General features: G+C 38.8%; 1 pseudogene; it reads right to left on the bottom strand.

Annotated features, from left to right (window-relative positions):
* Positions 1-4,836: 4,836 nt before the first annotated feature.
* On the bottom strand, positions 4,837-6,805 carry LOC118800616 (annotated as a pseudogene).
* Between the last annotated feature and the right edge of the window lie 10,358 nt (positions 6,806-17,163).

Genomic DNA, 17,163 nt, shown 5'->3' with positions numbered 1-17,163 from the left:
AGACAAATGTTTATTTATATTGCACATTTCATACACAAAGGTAGTTCAATATGCTTTACATAAATAAAAGCAAAAAGAACATCAAAAGTATTAAATAATAAAGGAATAAGTATTAAAAATAAGTAATAGTAGTAGTAATATACTAACTGGTCCTGAGTGATAAGGGAGGCTTATTTGGTTTGTATACTTAAAGCAGTTTAGAATGGTCCAAGGCCATTCAGAGATTTATTTACAATTAGAACCACTTCAAAGTCAATTCTGTACTTTGCTAGCCAGTGCAGTGATCGAGGATTGGAGTGATGTGCTCAGATCTCTTAGTTTTCATAAGCATTCTAGCAGCTGCATTTTAAATAAGCTGTAGACCAGTAAAAAGACTGCAGTAATCCAACATGCTGGAGATAAATGCATGAATTAGTTTTTTAGGTCTTGTTTCAACATGTAGTTTTTAAAATCTGGATATATTCTTGTGACGGTAAAAGACTTAATTTGTTATTGCTTTTACATGGCTGCTGAAATTCATGGTTGCTAAAACTCAGATCTGAATTAATTGTTATGCCAAGATTTCTGACTTGATCTTTAGTCCTCAGAGCTCTGGCTCATCTTGATGCCAGGGCTCTGAGGACTAAAGATCAAGTATAACCATTACCTCTGTCTTTTCTTTATTTAGTTGGAGAAAGCTTTCTTTCATCCAGTCATTTATTGATTTTAGGCAATGTGTAAGGTTTTGTCAAAAACCAGATGCTCGCAGATTAAAAGGACAAAAGGTGTTTTAATAGGGCTAGGCAGATGCGGGGTCAAAAGGCAGGTGTGGGTCAAAACCAAAAGACAAACCAGAAACAAAGCGGTGATCATATCACCGAGCAGACAAAGTCCAAAAAGGGGCAAGGCAAAAACGAAGTCAAAAACAGGCAAAGGTCCAAAAACACTGATCAGCAAAGACAGGCAACAGTACAAAAGGGCAAAGGCAAAGTTTGATTACAAAATTCTTTGATTACAAAATTCTTTTATTGACGTATAAAGCCCTACGTGGGCTCGCTCCTGAGTACCTGCAAGACCTTATTTCCCATTACGAGCCACCACGATTACTCAGATCACAGAGTGCTGGCTTTGTAATAGTTCCCAGAATTCAGAAGGTTTCATCTGGGGGAAGAGCCTTTTCTTATAAAGCCCCCAAACTCTGGAATGATCTTCCAGAAAATGTTCGGGACTCAGACTCAGTCGCAATATTCAAATCTAGGCTGAAAACTCACTTGTTTAGTTTAGCTTTTGGTAGCTAATGTTTCCCCTTGGATAAAGGCAGCAGATCCAGGGGTCCATGGACGCAGGGAATTATAGTAAACTGAGACTGGTGCTGTCGTCCTGCCGCTCACACGCGAACACTCAGGTTTGTGGACGGTGAAGCGGAGGGATGCCAGATTGTCTCAGGGTGCTCCCGTGTCTGTGTGCCCTTTTGGTTCTCTCCTTTTATTTAAGCTGTTATAGTCAGATCTGCCGGAGTCGTTAGCCACACTCTGGAAATGATTTACATACTACTATACATACACCCATACAGAACTAAACTAACTCCATTTCCCTACCTTTCTTCCAAGAAAACGACTGCCCACCTGTCCGGCCGGACACTGCTGGATGATTGTTTGTAGAGCTCTCCGGCTACCCGCTTCAGACCAGTTACCCACAACCCAGTCACCGCCACCTGCCTTGGACTGGCTGCCCACTCTACGCTGAAGTCTCCTAACTATTACTACCTCCTAACTATTACTACTACTACTATTAATATTAGTAGAATAATAATTTTGTAGGTAGTTTGACCAGAGGAGGATGGGTCCCCCCATGTGAGCCTTGGTTCCTCCCAAGGTTTCTTCCTCAGCTCTGAGGGAGTTTTTCCTTGCCACTGTCGCCCCTGGCTTGCTCACCTGGAGGATTTACATTTCATGTTGAAACTTTGTTCTAAACGGATTTCTGTGAAGCTGCTTTGTGACAACATCAGTTGTAAAAAGCGCTATACAAATAAATTTGACTTGATTTGATTTGAAAGTCAAAAACCGAAATAATGGTCAAACAACGTACAGCAAATAACACTTGGAAAAACGCTCAGTATGTTCGTGGAGAAGCAATACCTCGCAAAGAACTAAACTAAAGCCCAGGCTTAAAAGCTAATCTGACCAAGTCATATGATTCAAAACACAGGTGCAAACTTTTAGTATTCAGGTGAGCGCGACCTCTGATAGGAGCGCGTGATCTCCTCAGAGGTCATGTGATTCCCCATAGTATTGTGGGTAATGCAGTCTGTTGAGTTTTCCAAGTCGGAGGGAAATTGCGTCGTCACGTGATCCTCCTGAGGGTTCTAGGCAATGAAGTCCAAGTTATCTTGTGACACGGGTCGATGTGTGACACAATGACAAAGTGTCAGTAGGACTGTAGTCATCAGGCGAGAGACCTAAATAGATCTGGCCATTGTCCACATAGCTATGGTAAGATATTTTATTATTAAAGGATTGTTAATAAGGATTTGGCCCAGAGGTAGCTTATGAAGACTGAACAGTATGGGCCCAAGAATGGATGCTTGTGGGACACCACAGGTCAAAATTTCCCATTTACATTAGTGGTTGTTGATGGCAATAAAGTAGCTCCTGTCTTCCAGATATGATTGGAACCAGCTAAGAACCGTTCTAAAAAGCTCTACCCAGTTCTTTAGTCTGTCTAAAAGAATGTTATGATTGACAGTATCAAATGCATGTGAAGATCAAAAAGCATAAGCACAGACATTTTGTCAGCGCCTGTGTTCATACGAATGTAATGCCTTTTTTAAGGGCAGTCTCTGTGATGTGCTGCGCTGTGAAATAAACAGAAACCTGACTGGAAGTCGTCATAACAACAGTATTTAGTATTTTCAGAGTTTGCTATGCTGATTGTAGACAACTTTCTCAGTCATTTTATCTAAGAACAGAAGATGAGAATTAGATCTATAATTATTAAGGACAGCGACAACTAAATTGTTCTTTTTTAAAAGAGGCTTAATTACAACAGTTATCAGCAGCCCAGGGAAGATGCCTGAAAGGGGAATTCCATTCACTATTTGCAATTAATCCACCGCTAGGCAGCTAAAAATGTCTTTTAAAAAGTAAGTGGGCAAAACATCAAGAACACATGTGGATGATTTTAGATGCTGAAATATTTCCTTTTCAGGCCAATAGATGTGAATTTGGACATATTATGCCTTGTTATTTTGAGGTAGTACATGCTAAGGAGCTCTATTTTTCAAAGGAGAAGTGGTGATAGCCTGTCTTACAAGTAGAAGTTTATTAAAAAATTAAAAAAAAATTTAATTTCATTGCATTTCTCCATAGTTCCGGGTCTACCTGTGCTGGTGGGTGTGTTAGTCTTTCAATGATTGTAAATAGGGTGTAAATTGTGCGAGAGATAATGCGATTGGTCTGAAGCATCTTCCTATATATTCCTATATTCCTGTGTGTGCGTGTGAGTGAGTGAATCATTCAATATAAATTTGCCAGGTCACACTATTATTACATACCTGTATGTGTATCATATGTCCAGTATTAATTAGGGGTGCTTTTGGGAAATGTTGACATTTCCTGAATTGATAGGATGCGCAAAAGGAGGGAAAAAAGACTCTGCCGGACATCTGACACTGCAGAAAATCTTCGTCTTTTAGCAGGACAATGATAATGCGCACTATTAAAGAATAGTGTAATAGTCAAATTTATTTATTTATATAGCGCCTTTTACAACAGATGTTGTCACAAAGCAGCTTTACAGAGAATCTGGGTCCACGCCCCCAGTGAGCAAGCCTTGGCGACAGTGGCAAGGAAAAACTCCCTCAAAAGGAGGAAGAAACCTTGAGAGGAACCAGACTCAAAAGGGGAACCCATCCTCCTCTGGTCGACACCGGATAAGAGGACAGACACAAAACAGTATAGGTGGATACAGTTTACACCACTGTGCAGTGCGCCGGCCGCATCTCAGGTCAGACCCTCTTAGGACAGGCAGCTGCTCAGCTCAGGGAAAGAGAGGGGGAGGGGGAAGGGGGGGTAGGGGGGAGGGGGGATGAGAGGGACAAAGTTAGAAAAACAAATTAACCAAAGGCTCGACTAAACAGGTAAGTTTTTAGCCTAGACTTAAAGATGGAGGCTGTGTCTGAGTCCCGAACACTGACTGGTAACGCTATTCCAAAGCTGGGGGGCGTGGTATGAAAAGGCTCCTCCCCCTGACGTAACTTTATTTATTCTGGGTACTAATAATGAGCAGCACCTTGTGATCTAAGTGGGCGTGTCGGTTGATAGTAGGAAATAAGGTCACTGAGGTACTGAGGATCAAGGCCATTCAGAGCTTTATACGTCAGCAGAAGAATTTTGTACTCAATGCGGAATTTAACTGGCAACCAATGTAAGGTACACAAAATTGGGCTAATGTAGTCGAATTTCCTGGTTTTGCTGAGAACTCTGGCTGCAGCGTTCTGGACTAACTGAAGCTTGTTAAGGAAGCTTGTTAATAGCAGAATACTGGTAAATAAGAAACCGACTAAGAAAATTTCAGAAGAAAATTGTGAAGATAACATTTGTCTTACAGAATCTTATAAAAGGTTTGGGTTTAAGGGAAGAAGCTTGGATAAATTATGTCCATTTTAAATTACGTCCCACATTTCAGCATTACATTAACAGGGTATAGAAAATATTCAATCAAAAATATTAACATTTACAGAAAAATAACAAAATAGATAGAAAAATCATATGATTTGATCATCTCCAGTTTGAAAGTTAGAAACACCACACAAAAATATCCTGTAATGAGTTTTCTGTGATGTTTACAGTCAGACTCTCATTTGCAGTTGTTTCCTTTGACAATGAAGAAAGTACCAACAGCGACTCCCAGCAGTCCTGCAGCCAGACCTGCTATGCAGAACACAGTCGAACCCACTGGGCAGATCCACCTGCACATCTGTACAACACTCACAAACACACGCACAGAGATAAAAGCCTACATTGTCCAACAATTCAGACAGTTAATGTGCATTGAAACATTCATAATGATAATTTAGGATATGTTTAATTTCTTTTACGATTTCATGAAATAACACTGTTTTATATGCATGGTCAGCTTTAACTGAAAGAGGTTCAGTGCCCAGCTGTGATGTGTGGACATGGTGCTTTGTGCAGCCATATGCAGCCCTCATAGCTCTCGTGATCCTATTATTAAAAATGGTTAACAGAATCAGGTCTATCAGCAGGTATAACTCTCACCCCATGTTGTAGTCAGTGGTGTGTCCAGGGCCGTGTGCTCCACAGTGCAGGTGTAGATGTCGCCCTCCTCCAGAATACAGCTCAGATGAGAGACCAGCTTGTAGGTTCTATCACTGTTAATGTAATATCTGCTAAAACTGGCTTCATCCATCACGTTTACATTGTTCCTGGTCCACAACACTCCAACATGGGGTGGGTAGAATCCAGTGATGTAACAGATGAGGGTGTTTTTAGAGACCAACTGAACATCATGCTTGGAGTAGATTGAGCTTTGGGGAGCTTCTGTGGATAAAGTAATTTATGTTTTATTAATTTAAAAATATGTCGACTTCAGTATGGAATAGCAGAATTTAGAAAACCCACAAAATACTTTGTTTGTACGTGAGAATATATGTACATACAAAAGCTAATGAGGACATCCTTACAGAACAAAAGACAAATCAGTTCTAATCAGTTCAACTGATTACCTTTTTATTTTTATGTTTATATTGTGAAAGGATGCTATTCTTTGCACTAAACTTACAGTTTTACAGACACAATGCACCAAAAACAAAATGTATTTGAAATTTCTAATACTTGTTTTGCCTTTCTCATTCTAATACAGTTAAATACCACTCGGGTTTGCAGTATAATTTACAAATTCAAAAACTGTCTGTCTATCTGACACCTGAAAGCATTTTTTCAGCATTCTGCAGGATGCTGCCAATTATACAAATTATCCAATTATACATTAACAAGATTTAGGTGATAATTCATGGTCAGTAATTTTCATAACACAGTATTAACAAAGATTTATAGTGCATTTCCACTAATACCACAATTATTACTAATTCTCATAACACTAAATCTCATAGCATACCTCCAATGATGTATTAATACAGGTCATAAAGAATGAAGCTTAATGCATACTGAGTAAACTATTTAGAAGTGTCTGATTTGGGCTTTACTGAACAAAGAATAGGACCTCAATAAACTCCCAATATGTGTTCCTTAACATAAAATGATACTGTAAAACTTTAGATGAGTCCAGAATGATGAAGAGAGCTATAGAATACATGTGTGCTGTAGTGTATTAATGTCTTACCCTTTGCTTCTGCAGGGTAATTGTAACCTTTTACACAAACAGAAATTCCCAGCAGTAAAAGCTGTTTCATAGGTTCCTTCTTCATAGGAGACAGGATCTGCATACTGTGGCAGGGTCATCACTCCTTTCTCCTGACTGAAGTCAGCGTGCTACATTTCTTCTCCATCAAGTCCAGTTAATGTATCTTTATCTGTATAACAGCACAGGGTTAATATGAGGTCCTTGTGTACATCTGAGGAAGGAAGATGGGAGAAGAATGTCAGTGAACACATTCACACACTGCTTTACTGGTTTACCTCTTTATGAAAAGAAAAAAACAACTAAAAACACTGTTTTCATTTATTATTTTTCATAGTGCAGTGTCCTGTTTTAAAATGTAAGGAAATTTACCTTCCAAAGACAGGAACAGACTTTTCCCTAAACTGTCATTGTGAGCACCAATAGGTGCAGGAATAAACTTCATTCTGTTACTCTGATCAAGTGAAAATAAGAAATTAATGTTTAAAAATACTAATTTAAAACAACAGACTTGGATACACAGTATTAATTTAGATTAAATAAAACTAGCTGATTTACTTGTTACCACAAGAAGTATTTTTTTAAGTAGATCTGACGAGACACTTTTTACAGTGTGGTTTTATTCAACCTAAATAAACTGAATGATTCTTTCAATCAATGTAGATTTTGGGTTGAATAAAACTAGTTCAATTGCTTGTTACTACATGAAGTAATTTTTAAGTTGATCTGACGAGACACTGTTTACTGTGTAAGATTATGTGTAATCACGTCCTTTAGTGCTCAGCTTCAGCTTCAGCTTAAACACAACATATGGAAGTGGTGTAAAGATCATTACACAGCAAAATCTCACATGCCTGTGTATAAGACACAATTAACAGGCTAAAAGCTGCTGCACTGTAAAAAGTGCATATAGACTTCTGAGCTAAAAGAGAATGCACCATAAAAACTAAAAAGTGGGCTAGTAAGCATGTATTTGGGTGGGAGCGGGCCAAAACATTTCTGTTGTGGGTGGGAGCAGGACAAGTGATTCCAATTTTCTGCAGGAGTGGGCATTAGCAGAAAGAAATCTTGCGGGACTTGGACTGAAAAAACAGCCCTGTGCAGACCTCTACATGGCTTTATAAATCTAGTTTAATAAGATATGTTTGCTACCTAACTAACTAGCTAAATCCTAACAATCTAACCTAACTGTGTGGGTAGGCACAGATTTTGGATTTTTGTTTTCTTAATTACATTTAATGCATGCAGGATATGCTGGATTGTAAAACTGATTAATGAAAATAAACATTATTTGGTAACACTTTATTTGAAGGCTACCTATATAGGGGCTTCATAACACATTCATAAGCACTGAATAATGTATTGATAAAGTAGTCCATCTGTTTCTCTGCATACTTTGTTACTCACTTTTACCCTGTTCTTCAGTGGTCAGGACCCTCATGGACCCTCACAGAGCAGGTACTATTTTAGTGGTGGATCATTCTCAGCACTGCAGTAACACTGATGTGGTGGTGGTGTGTTAGTGTGTGTTGTGCTGGCCTGAGTGGATCAGACACAGCAGCGCTACTGGAGTTTTTAAACACTGTGTCCACTCACTGTCCACTCTAGACACTCCTACCTTGTCAGTCCATCTTGTAGATGTAAAGTCAGAGACGATAGCTCATCTGCTGCTGCACAGTTTGTGTTGGTCATCCTCTAGTCCTTCATCAGTTGTCACAGGACGCTGCCTACAGGACGCTGTTGGCTGGATGTTTTTGGTTGGTGGACTATTCTCAGTCCAGCAGTGACACTGAGGTGTTTAACCTTTCTCTAGTGAGTGAATTTGCTCTCAACAATGACAACAAAGGTCCCAGAGCCACCCACGTGTATTCCTCTCTGTTTCATGCGAGTGTGAATACATACCTTCAAATAAAGGGCAGTTAGTAAACCTTCAAGTGGCCTTTAGCAGTAGTAATTCAGCATACAATTGACAACAAAAAATACGCTAGGCAGTCAGAGAGGTATAAAGAGGTTATGTAGCAATTTTGTATAATAAAAGAATGTGATTGCACTATGGGTGGGCCATAAAAGAACATCTTGTTGTTATTGTGATAAATTATGTCACAGTATGCTTTTGTGAACATAGTGTGTATGTCGTTAGCACTTAAAGAACAATGCACATGTTCTTTGTACAACCCCATTTCCAAAAAGGTGTGCAAAATGCTGTGCAAAATGTAAATAAAAACAAAATGCAATGATCTACTATTTCATTGAAAATAGTACAAAGACAACATATCAAATGTTGAAACTGAGAAATTTTATTGTTTTTGGCTAACAACACATTCCAAAAAAGTTAGGACAGGGGCAACAAAAGGCTGGTAAAGTTGTGTAATGGTGGCGGTTGACTGGCAACAGGTCAGTAACATGAATTTGTATAAAAAGAGCATCTGAGTCTTTCAGAAGTAAAGATGAGGAGGGGTTCACCACTTTGAGAAAGACTGCATGACCAAATAGTGCAACAATTCAAGAATAACATTTCTCAACATAAAGTGGCAAAGAAAACTTTAGCTTTTCATCATCTACTGTACATAATAACATTAAAAGATTCAGGGAATCTGGAGAAATCTCTGTATGCAAGGGACAAAGCCAAAAAACAGTATTTGCTGGCCGTGATCTTTGGGCCCTCAGGCAGCACTGCATTAAAAACAGACATGATTCTGTAGTGGAAATCACTGCATGGACTCAGAAACACTTCTGAAAAACACTGTCTGTGAAAACAGTTCATCACTGCATCCACAAATGCAAGTTAAAACTCTAAAAAGCAAAGAAGAAACCAAATATAAACAGGATCCAGGAATGCCACCAACTTCTCTGGGCCGAAGCTCATTTAAAATGGACTGGGGGAAGTGGAAAAGTGTCCTGTGGTCCGACAAATCAACATTTGAAATTCTTTTTGGAAATCATGGACACTGTGTCCTCCGGGCTAAAGACCACTCAGATTATTATCAGCATACAGTCCAAAGGCCAGCATCCTTGATGGTATAGGGGGGCATTAGTACACATGGCATGGGTGACGTGCACATCTGTGAAGGCACCATTAATGCTGAACGATATATACATGTTTTGGCAACATATGCTGCCATCCAGACGACGTCTTTTTCAGAGAAAGCTTTGCTTAATTTAGCAAGACAGTGTAAAACCACATTCTGCATGTATTACAGCAGCATTGCTCTGTATTGAAAGAGTCCGGGTGCTAAACTGACCTGCTTGCAGTCCAGACCTGTCATCACTGATAACATTGGGCACATTATGAAATGAAAAATGACAAAGGAGACCCTGAACTGTTGAGCAGCTGAAATCCTGTATCAAACAAGAACAGGAAAACATTTCACTTTCTAAACTACAGCAGTGTCTCCTCAGTTCCCAAACACTTACAGACTGTTGTTAAAAGAAGAGGTGATGGAACACAGTGGTAAACAGGCCCCCATCACAACTTTTTTTGGAATGTGTTGTCGGCATCAATTCAAAATGGAAATATATTTTAAACAATACATTTTTTCAGTTTCAACATTTGATATGTTATCTTTGTAGTATTTACCTTTCAAATATGGTTTACATGATTTGTATATCATTGTATTCTATTTTTATTTACATTCTATACAGAGTCCCAACTTTTTTTGGAAATGGGGTTGTACAAGTAGAACATAGTTAGTCACATTTAATTGGATTTAGTGCAGTGCAGTAATCATTGTATTTGTAGTATTCTTTAATGCTTAATTTTTTCTCTTTTTCAACATATTAGACCTTTTATTTAACTTATTTAAGACATATCAACCACCCCTAAGTCACACTATTATTGCTGCAGTTTAAGTTCCATTGTAAGCTATGTGTGTTTTCACTTATTTATGGAGTTATGCTCAAAATATACCTTTCTCAGGATCTGTGCCATTCTTGTCAAAGTAACAGAGCTTCCAGCAATGCCATCACTTATCATGTCCAGTTGATGAAGGCGAAGTGCTTCTAAAAAACCTAATGACAAAGATATGGTGCTCTGACATCCCTTGTCACCACCAAAACCAGTGTGTGTTGTGTTTTAGATGCTGGTCAACCAGCATGACTATGCTCAACGATCAGCTAAACCAGCACTATATCAGCATAAACTAACTTATACAGGGAGATTCACTCGAAAGAGACCCTGAATATTCTGTAATAACTCTTGCTAGAACAAAGCAATCTGAATGAAACAAAGTGCAGTAAGCTCCTCAGTATATGAAGCGTTGAACAAGCCGGGATGCCCCTATGTCAGAGCGATGAGGTAGGCGCCAGACAGTCGTCGCGACGTTTAAGCTCTCTAATGCTTGCCGATACATTCAGGAACATGGAGCGCTGCGGTGAAATGTGTCTAGCAGAAAACAGAGATCACTTCCAGCATTGCATGTAATGCAACCGATTACTCATACGTCAAGGTATGTAGAGTATTTTTGTGGTTCAGATTTCTTCATCCTAATGGGAGTTACAGCAGAATATTCAGGGCTTATTTTGAGTGAATCTCCCTATAGAATGCATGTTGGTCTAGGCTGTTTTCAGCAGGGATCTCTTAAAGTCAAAAGTCACTTTGTGAATTAAAACGGCCGCATGAAATGTAAATGAACAGGACAAGGTGAGAATAAAATGATGATGAAATTGAACCTGTAAATAAACTGCATCCATTTTTTTAAACTTGAGTGTGATTTGTAGAAAATTGAGCTTTGTTCTAGACTTTTTCACTTTTTTTGGAACTTGGTGCATGTCCTAGAAAGCAAATAAAGTCATTTTTAGTTTAAGATACCTAGGCTCAGCAGGCTATGCTAAGTACACCACTAGATTTTGCTATTATCAGCATAATCCTTCAGCAGTCCTGCATTTCTCAAGCCTCATATTTAGCTTGCAGACTCCACACTTCATAGTCTTTTTTAGAATACCTTTATGGTGCATCCACCTCACCAGTTTTCTTTCAGACACGTACATTGTCCTCAAAAGTTCATTGTTAAGATTAGTCATTGTAGGTGCTAAGGGTAAAAAAGTGAACTAATCACAATGACATCACAGCAGTAAAGATGAGCAATAAACACTATATTTTTAATTTTTTCTTTAATTAATCAAATACTTAATAAGTAGGTGTCTATACATCACTTTTAAAGACACTTGAGAAAAAGTTTTAATGCTGTGCAATGCAAATGAACTTTTTGTGATGCCATCCTCGAAAAGTTTGTTTCAGTAGCTTGATTAATATCAGACCAGTTATACCAGTTTGCAGTGACAGCACCTTTGGTCTAAAACTAGGACTGCTTAACGTAAGATCCCTCACATCTAAAGCCATCGTTGTAAATGAAATTATTACTGATCACGGTTTTGATGCTCTGTGCCTCACAGAAACGTGGATTAGACCCGATGAATACTTCAGTTTAAATGAAGCCCCCCACGCACATAGCCCTCGTTTAAGCGGCTGAGGTGGAGGTATAGCAACCATCCATACTAAAGCTTTAGGCGTGAGCCAGAAAGTAGGCTATAAATTCTCTTCTTTTGAAGTTCTTTTTCTTAATATAAGTGATCAAGGAACAAATAAAAATTCACTTTCACTAATTACAGTTTACAGGCCTCCAGGGCCGTATTCTCAGTTCTTACAGGAATTCTCTGAGTTTCTATCAAGTCTAATAACGCTTTCAAATAAAATAATAGTTGTTGGAGATTTTAATATCCATTTAGACAATCCCCAAGATGCACTAAGCAAGGCATTTACATCTATTATAGACTCCATAGGTTTCGCCCAATTCATAAAGGGGCCCACACACTACCACAACCACACTCTAGACTTAATACAGACCTTTGGTGTAGACATAGATAACTTAGCCGTTGTCCCCCAGAGCACAGCAGTCTCTGACCATTACTTAATCTCATACGAAACTCACTTTAGTGGTAATGTGTGTTCATCACCATGTTATTGTGTCAAGCGGACAATAACTCCCTCCACAGCTGGTAGCTTTATTAGAAACCTTCCTAAATTATCAGCCGCTCTCAGCTGTCCATCTAATCCTACTGAGCTAGATACTACGACCAAGCTCTTAGAGGATAATTTTCGATCTACTCTAGATAGTGTGGCCCCATTAAAAAGTAAAATAGTAAGGCAGAAATAACTCGCTCATTGGTATAATGATCACACTTGGGCTTTAAAACAGACTGCCAGACAACTTGAGCGAAAATGGCGCCTGACTAAGCTAGAAGTGTTCCAGTCTGACTGGAAGGAGAGCCTTATAGAAGAGCACTTGCTACAGCACGCTCAGCTTATCTCTCCTCTCTCATAGAAAACAATAAGAATAATCCTAGATTACTTTTCAGCACAATCTCTAAACTAACAGAGAACTAAACAGTTAGTGAACCCCAGATGCCATCAGCCTATAGCAGCAACGATTTTATGAACTTCTTTAGTAACAAAATTGAAAAAATTAGGCAGAAAATTCAGAATTCACAATTAAACTCTACAAACCTGCTGCCTTATAATGCCAGCCTCAATCTTGAGAATACTATAAACCCTGCAGAGAGGCTGGAATCGTTTACCTTACTTCAAGAAAATGAACTAGTTAAAATCGTTTCTTCCGCAAAATCATCTACTTGTATGTTAGATCCAATTCCTACAGGTTTACTCAAGGAAATTCTGCCAGAAATAACCAAGCCTATTCTGTCAATAATAAACTCTTCTCTTAGCCTTGGATACATCCCAAAAACTCTCAAACTAGCAGTAATTAGACCGCTGATTAAGAAAGCGAACCTCGATCCATGCGAACTTTCAAATTATAGACCCATCTCGAATCTCCCCTTTATATCGAAGATCTTGGAAAAAGTTGTAGCAAAACAATTAAGCTCCTATTTGCATAGAAATCAAATACACGAAAAATTTCAATCTGGTTTTAGGCCACATCATAGTACAGAAACAGCACTAGTAAAAATTGTAAATGATCTATTGTTATTCTCTGACCAAGAAAATGTGTCCTTGTTAGTCCTCCTTGATCTTAGTGTGGCATTTGACACAATAGACCACGATATCTTATTAGACAGACTAGAAAACCTTGTAGGGGTAACAGGAACAGCTCTTTCTTGGTTCAGGTCCTACCTCACTGATCGCTATCAGTTTGTTAATATAAACAGTGAATCATCTGTTCTCACAAAAGTAAAGTATGGTGTTCCACAAGGCTCTGTTTTAGGACCTGTATTATTCACATTATATATGCTACCACTGGGCACCATTATCAGTAAACACGGCATAAATTTCCACTGTTATGCCGATGACACTCAGTTATATTTAGCAAGCGACCCAGATGATAGAATTAAACTTAGCAAGATTGAAGACTGTATACAAGACATAAAGGACTGGATGTCGAGTAACTTTCTCCTTCTAAACTCAGATAAAACAGAGGTTCTGCTTCTTGGTCCAAAAGCAGCTCGAAACAAACTGTCTGATTTTACACTTAAACTTAACAATTTCTCAGTTGCATCAAGCTCATCTGTAAAAAGCCTTGGTGTCATTATAGACCCTGATCTGTCCTTCGACGCACATATAACTAATATTACTAGAACAGCCTTCCTGCATCTCCGCAATATTGCTAAATTGAGAAATGCATTCTCTCTACAGGATGCAGAAAAGTTAGTTCATGCATTTATTACTTCAAGGCTAGATTACTGTAATGCCCTGCTGGCTGGATGTCCCAGCAAAAGCCTTAACAAGCTTCAGTTGGTCCAGAACGCTGCAGCCAGAGTCCTTACAAGAACCAGAAAGTTCGACCGTATCAACCCAGTTTTATCAACCTTACACTGGTTACCAGTTAAATTTCGCATTGATTATAAAATTCTCTTACTGACTTATAAAGCTCTAAACGGACTCGCCCTTAATTCCTGAGTGAACTTCTCTCTCACTATGAACCATCATGCCTACTTAGATCACAAGGTGCTGCTCACTATTAGTACCTAGAATTAATAAAGTTACGTTAGGGGGGAGAGCTTTCTCGTACAAAGCCCCCCGGCTTTGGAATAGTCTTCCTGTTAATGTTCAGGACTCAGACACAGCCTTAGTGTTTAAGTCTAGGCTAAAAACTTACTTGTATAGTCAAGCCTTCGGTAATTAGTTTTCCCTGTCAGTTCTATACCTGCCAGAGTCTCTGCTAACACTGTAATTTGTGATCGGTCACCCATTACAGAACTGACTCTCTGTGTGTTTTCCTTTCTTTTCTTCGCCGAGTTGAACAGCTGCCCATCCTTTGCTTTCTGATGCTGCTGCCTCTTCTGCCTTGATCAGGTGCCACTGCTCGCCAGCCCTCTGGACCGGCTTACCAACATTGAGCCTCCTGCTGTACAACGCCGTGCAAACCTCACCCTCACAACCTGGCCCCACTGATACTACTACTGTTGCTACATGAACTAATCAAAATTATTCATTTGAACTAATCAGTCATTTAAACTAATCAAATTAATCAATCACCCATTGCAGAACTGGCTCTGTGTGTTTTTCCTTTCTTTCCTTTGCCGAGTTGAACAGCTGCCCATCCTGTGCGTCTGATGCTGCTGCCTCTTCTGCCTTGATCGCGTGCCACTGCTCGCTGTGCAAACCTCACCCTCACAACCTGACCCCACTGATGCTGCTGCTGCTGCTGCATGAACTAAACTAATCAAATTAATTGTTTGCTCCACCTCTTTCCCTGTTTTTGTACTATAATACTTTATACTAACAATGTTTACTATCCAGTGTCGACCAGAGGAGGATGGGTTCCCCTTCTGAGTCTTGGTTCCTTTCAAGGTTTCTTCCTGTTTATCTTAGGGAGTTTTTCCTTGCCACTGTCGCCACTGGCGACGCTCATGGAGGCTCGGACCCGGATTTCTTTCTGTAATGCTGATTTCCTTGTAAAGCTGCTTTGTGACAACACCTGTTGTAAAAAGTGCTCTATAAATAAACTTTACTTACTTACTTACTAATCCACCCATGCAGTCTTTACCAGCCACCAGCAACAAGCACCAATCATCCTGAAAAGGCACGAAAAAAAGACATTGAAGATAAACATAAGTACACTGGGCACTGCATTTTTTACACTTTTATATGTTGAGTCATTAATTTGATAGCTACATATAAGATTATGTAGAAGTAAAGAAACGTTATTATGCTCAAACAGGTATTCGGATAAATGAGCCCGATTAGCTAGCTGACGTTAGCTGGCTAAGCAAACTGCACTGACTTGCATGATGCACTGACCAATAGGATTGTCAGACATGTAGTGAGCTAAAATTACAGAGAATTGAGAGATTGTGGTGCATGTCAGAGGAAAATGCCGAGCAGTGCCTGGAAAGGGCCATTGAGCAAGTAATCTAACAATCTATAACAGAGTTATTAGCTAGCTATCTACCTTGCTCATTTATATGTTTATCATTAGCTTAACGTTTAACTTCATCAGTTAACTTAGGTTTGAATATAAGTAAGGTTACTTTGCTACGATAAGTACTGCTAATTTTAACAGTGTTTGGATATGTATATCGCAGCTAACATCATATTATTTTATAGCTAAACTTTTCAAAGAGGCCTTATTAAGTTTAAAGAACATATTTATTCCAAAGAGCAATCAAGGATGGATACCTAAAAGCGTCGCAGTGTAAGGTCCGCCACAGCACTGGCTGAGACCGATGCTGAATCGAGCTCCACCAAGTCAGATGAGTCATTTGGTAAGACAAGAGGTTTGTGTGCTGGAAATAACAAAATTACTTCGCTCTCTATCTCATTTATTAGTCTTTCTAATAAATATCCATGTAAAAAGTTTCATTTATTGACTCTGCAGTCCAGAAATGCCTTAACCAACAGCTTTTTAAACTTTTGCCATTAGTGCTATGGGCATTTCACTGAGCTTGGCATCATGTGGTAGCCTGTTTAACTGATGTTCTTATTTCTGATTTGTTGGTTGGCAGTGTCTTTTGACATTATTACATATATTTACGAGTATTTTCTCCCATGTCAGATTCTCCATTTGCAGTTCTAGAGCTGCAAAAAGTGAAGAACCAGCTCCAGATTGAAAAGACAAAGTGTTCTTTTCTTGAAGACAAGGTTAAAGAGCTTCAAGCTGATAAAGCCTTCCTCCAGAGCCAGCTGACGTCACAAGGGAAAGGCCAGACCTCAAATTCAGTTATGTTGAGTCTTTTGTTTGTTGTGTAAAATTTCCAATACTGCAGTGATTCAATATAGGAGACCAGTTGTGTAGATTTTATTTAAACAGTTCATTTACATTTAGTTTAAAGCACCAAATCCATTATATTATGTTTTTTTATGCTAAATATTGACACTAAAGAGGGGTTACACTAGGAATGTGCCAATAAATGGTTATTTAATATACAAAACATTCTTGCCTTGAACACTTCAAAGTGCTCCAATAATATTTTAAATCTATTTTAATCTATCTCCCACTCAACAGATCACATTTATGATGCAGCATTATGACAGCGTTGTAACAACATCAACTTGTATATAAAATGGTTCACCAATCTCAGCAATGGAAAGTTAAGTAAACTTATTCAGTACAATACACTTCTATCCAAAAATGTTTTTCGCCTTCTCCTTGGGAGTCCATGGATGAAAGAGAGATAATAATCCATATAGATTAGAATCCAGATATGGAAGAACAGTCAAATAGTTGAAACAGATATGCATATGTTGTACAGTATAATTTTCTGTATGTTTTTGAAAATGTGCTTAGCTGTGTGTATACTATGCATGTATATGTTATCATACTTTGCCCATGACACAAAAAAGTTCTAAAG

Source organism: Colossoma macropomum, unplaced genomic scaffold (assembly GCF_904425465.1).
Source record: "Colossoma macropomum unplaced genomic scaffold, Colossoma_macropomum, whole genome shotgun sequence".
NCBI classification, from domain to species: Eukaryota; Metazoa; Chordata; class Actinopteri; order Characiformes; family Serrasalmidae; genus Colossoma; species Colossoma macropomum.
The sequence above is the reverse complement of the archived record's forward strand: the minus strand, read 5'-3'. Positions and strand labels throughout refer to the sequence as shown.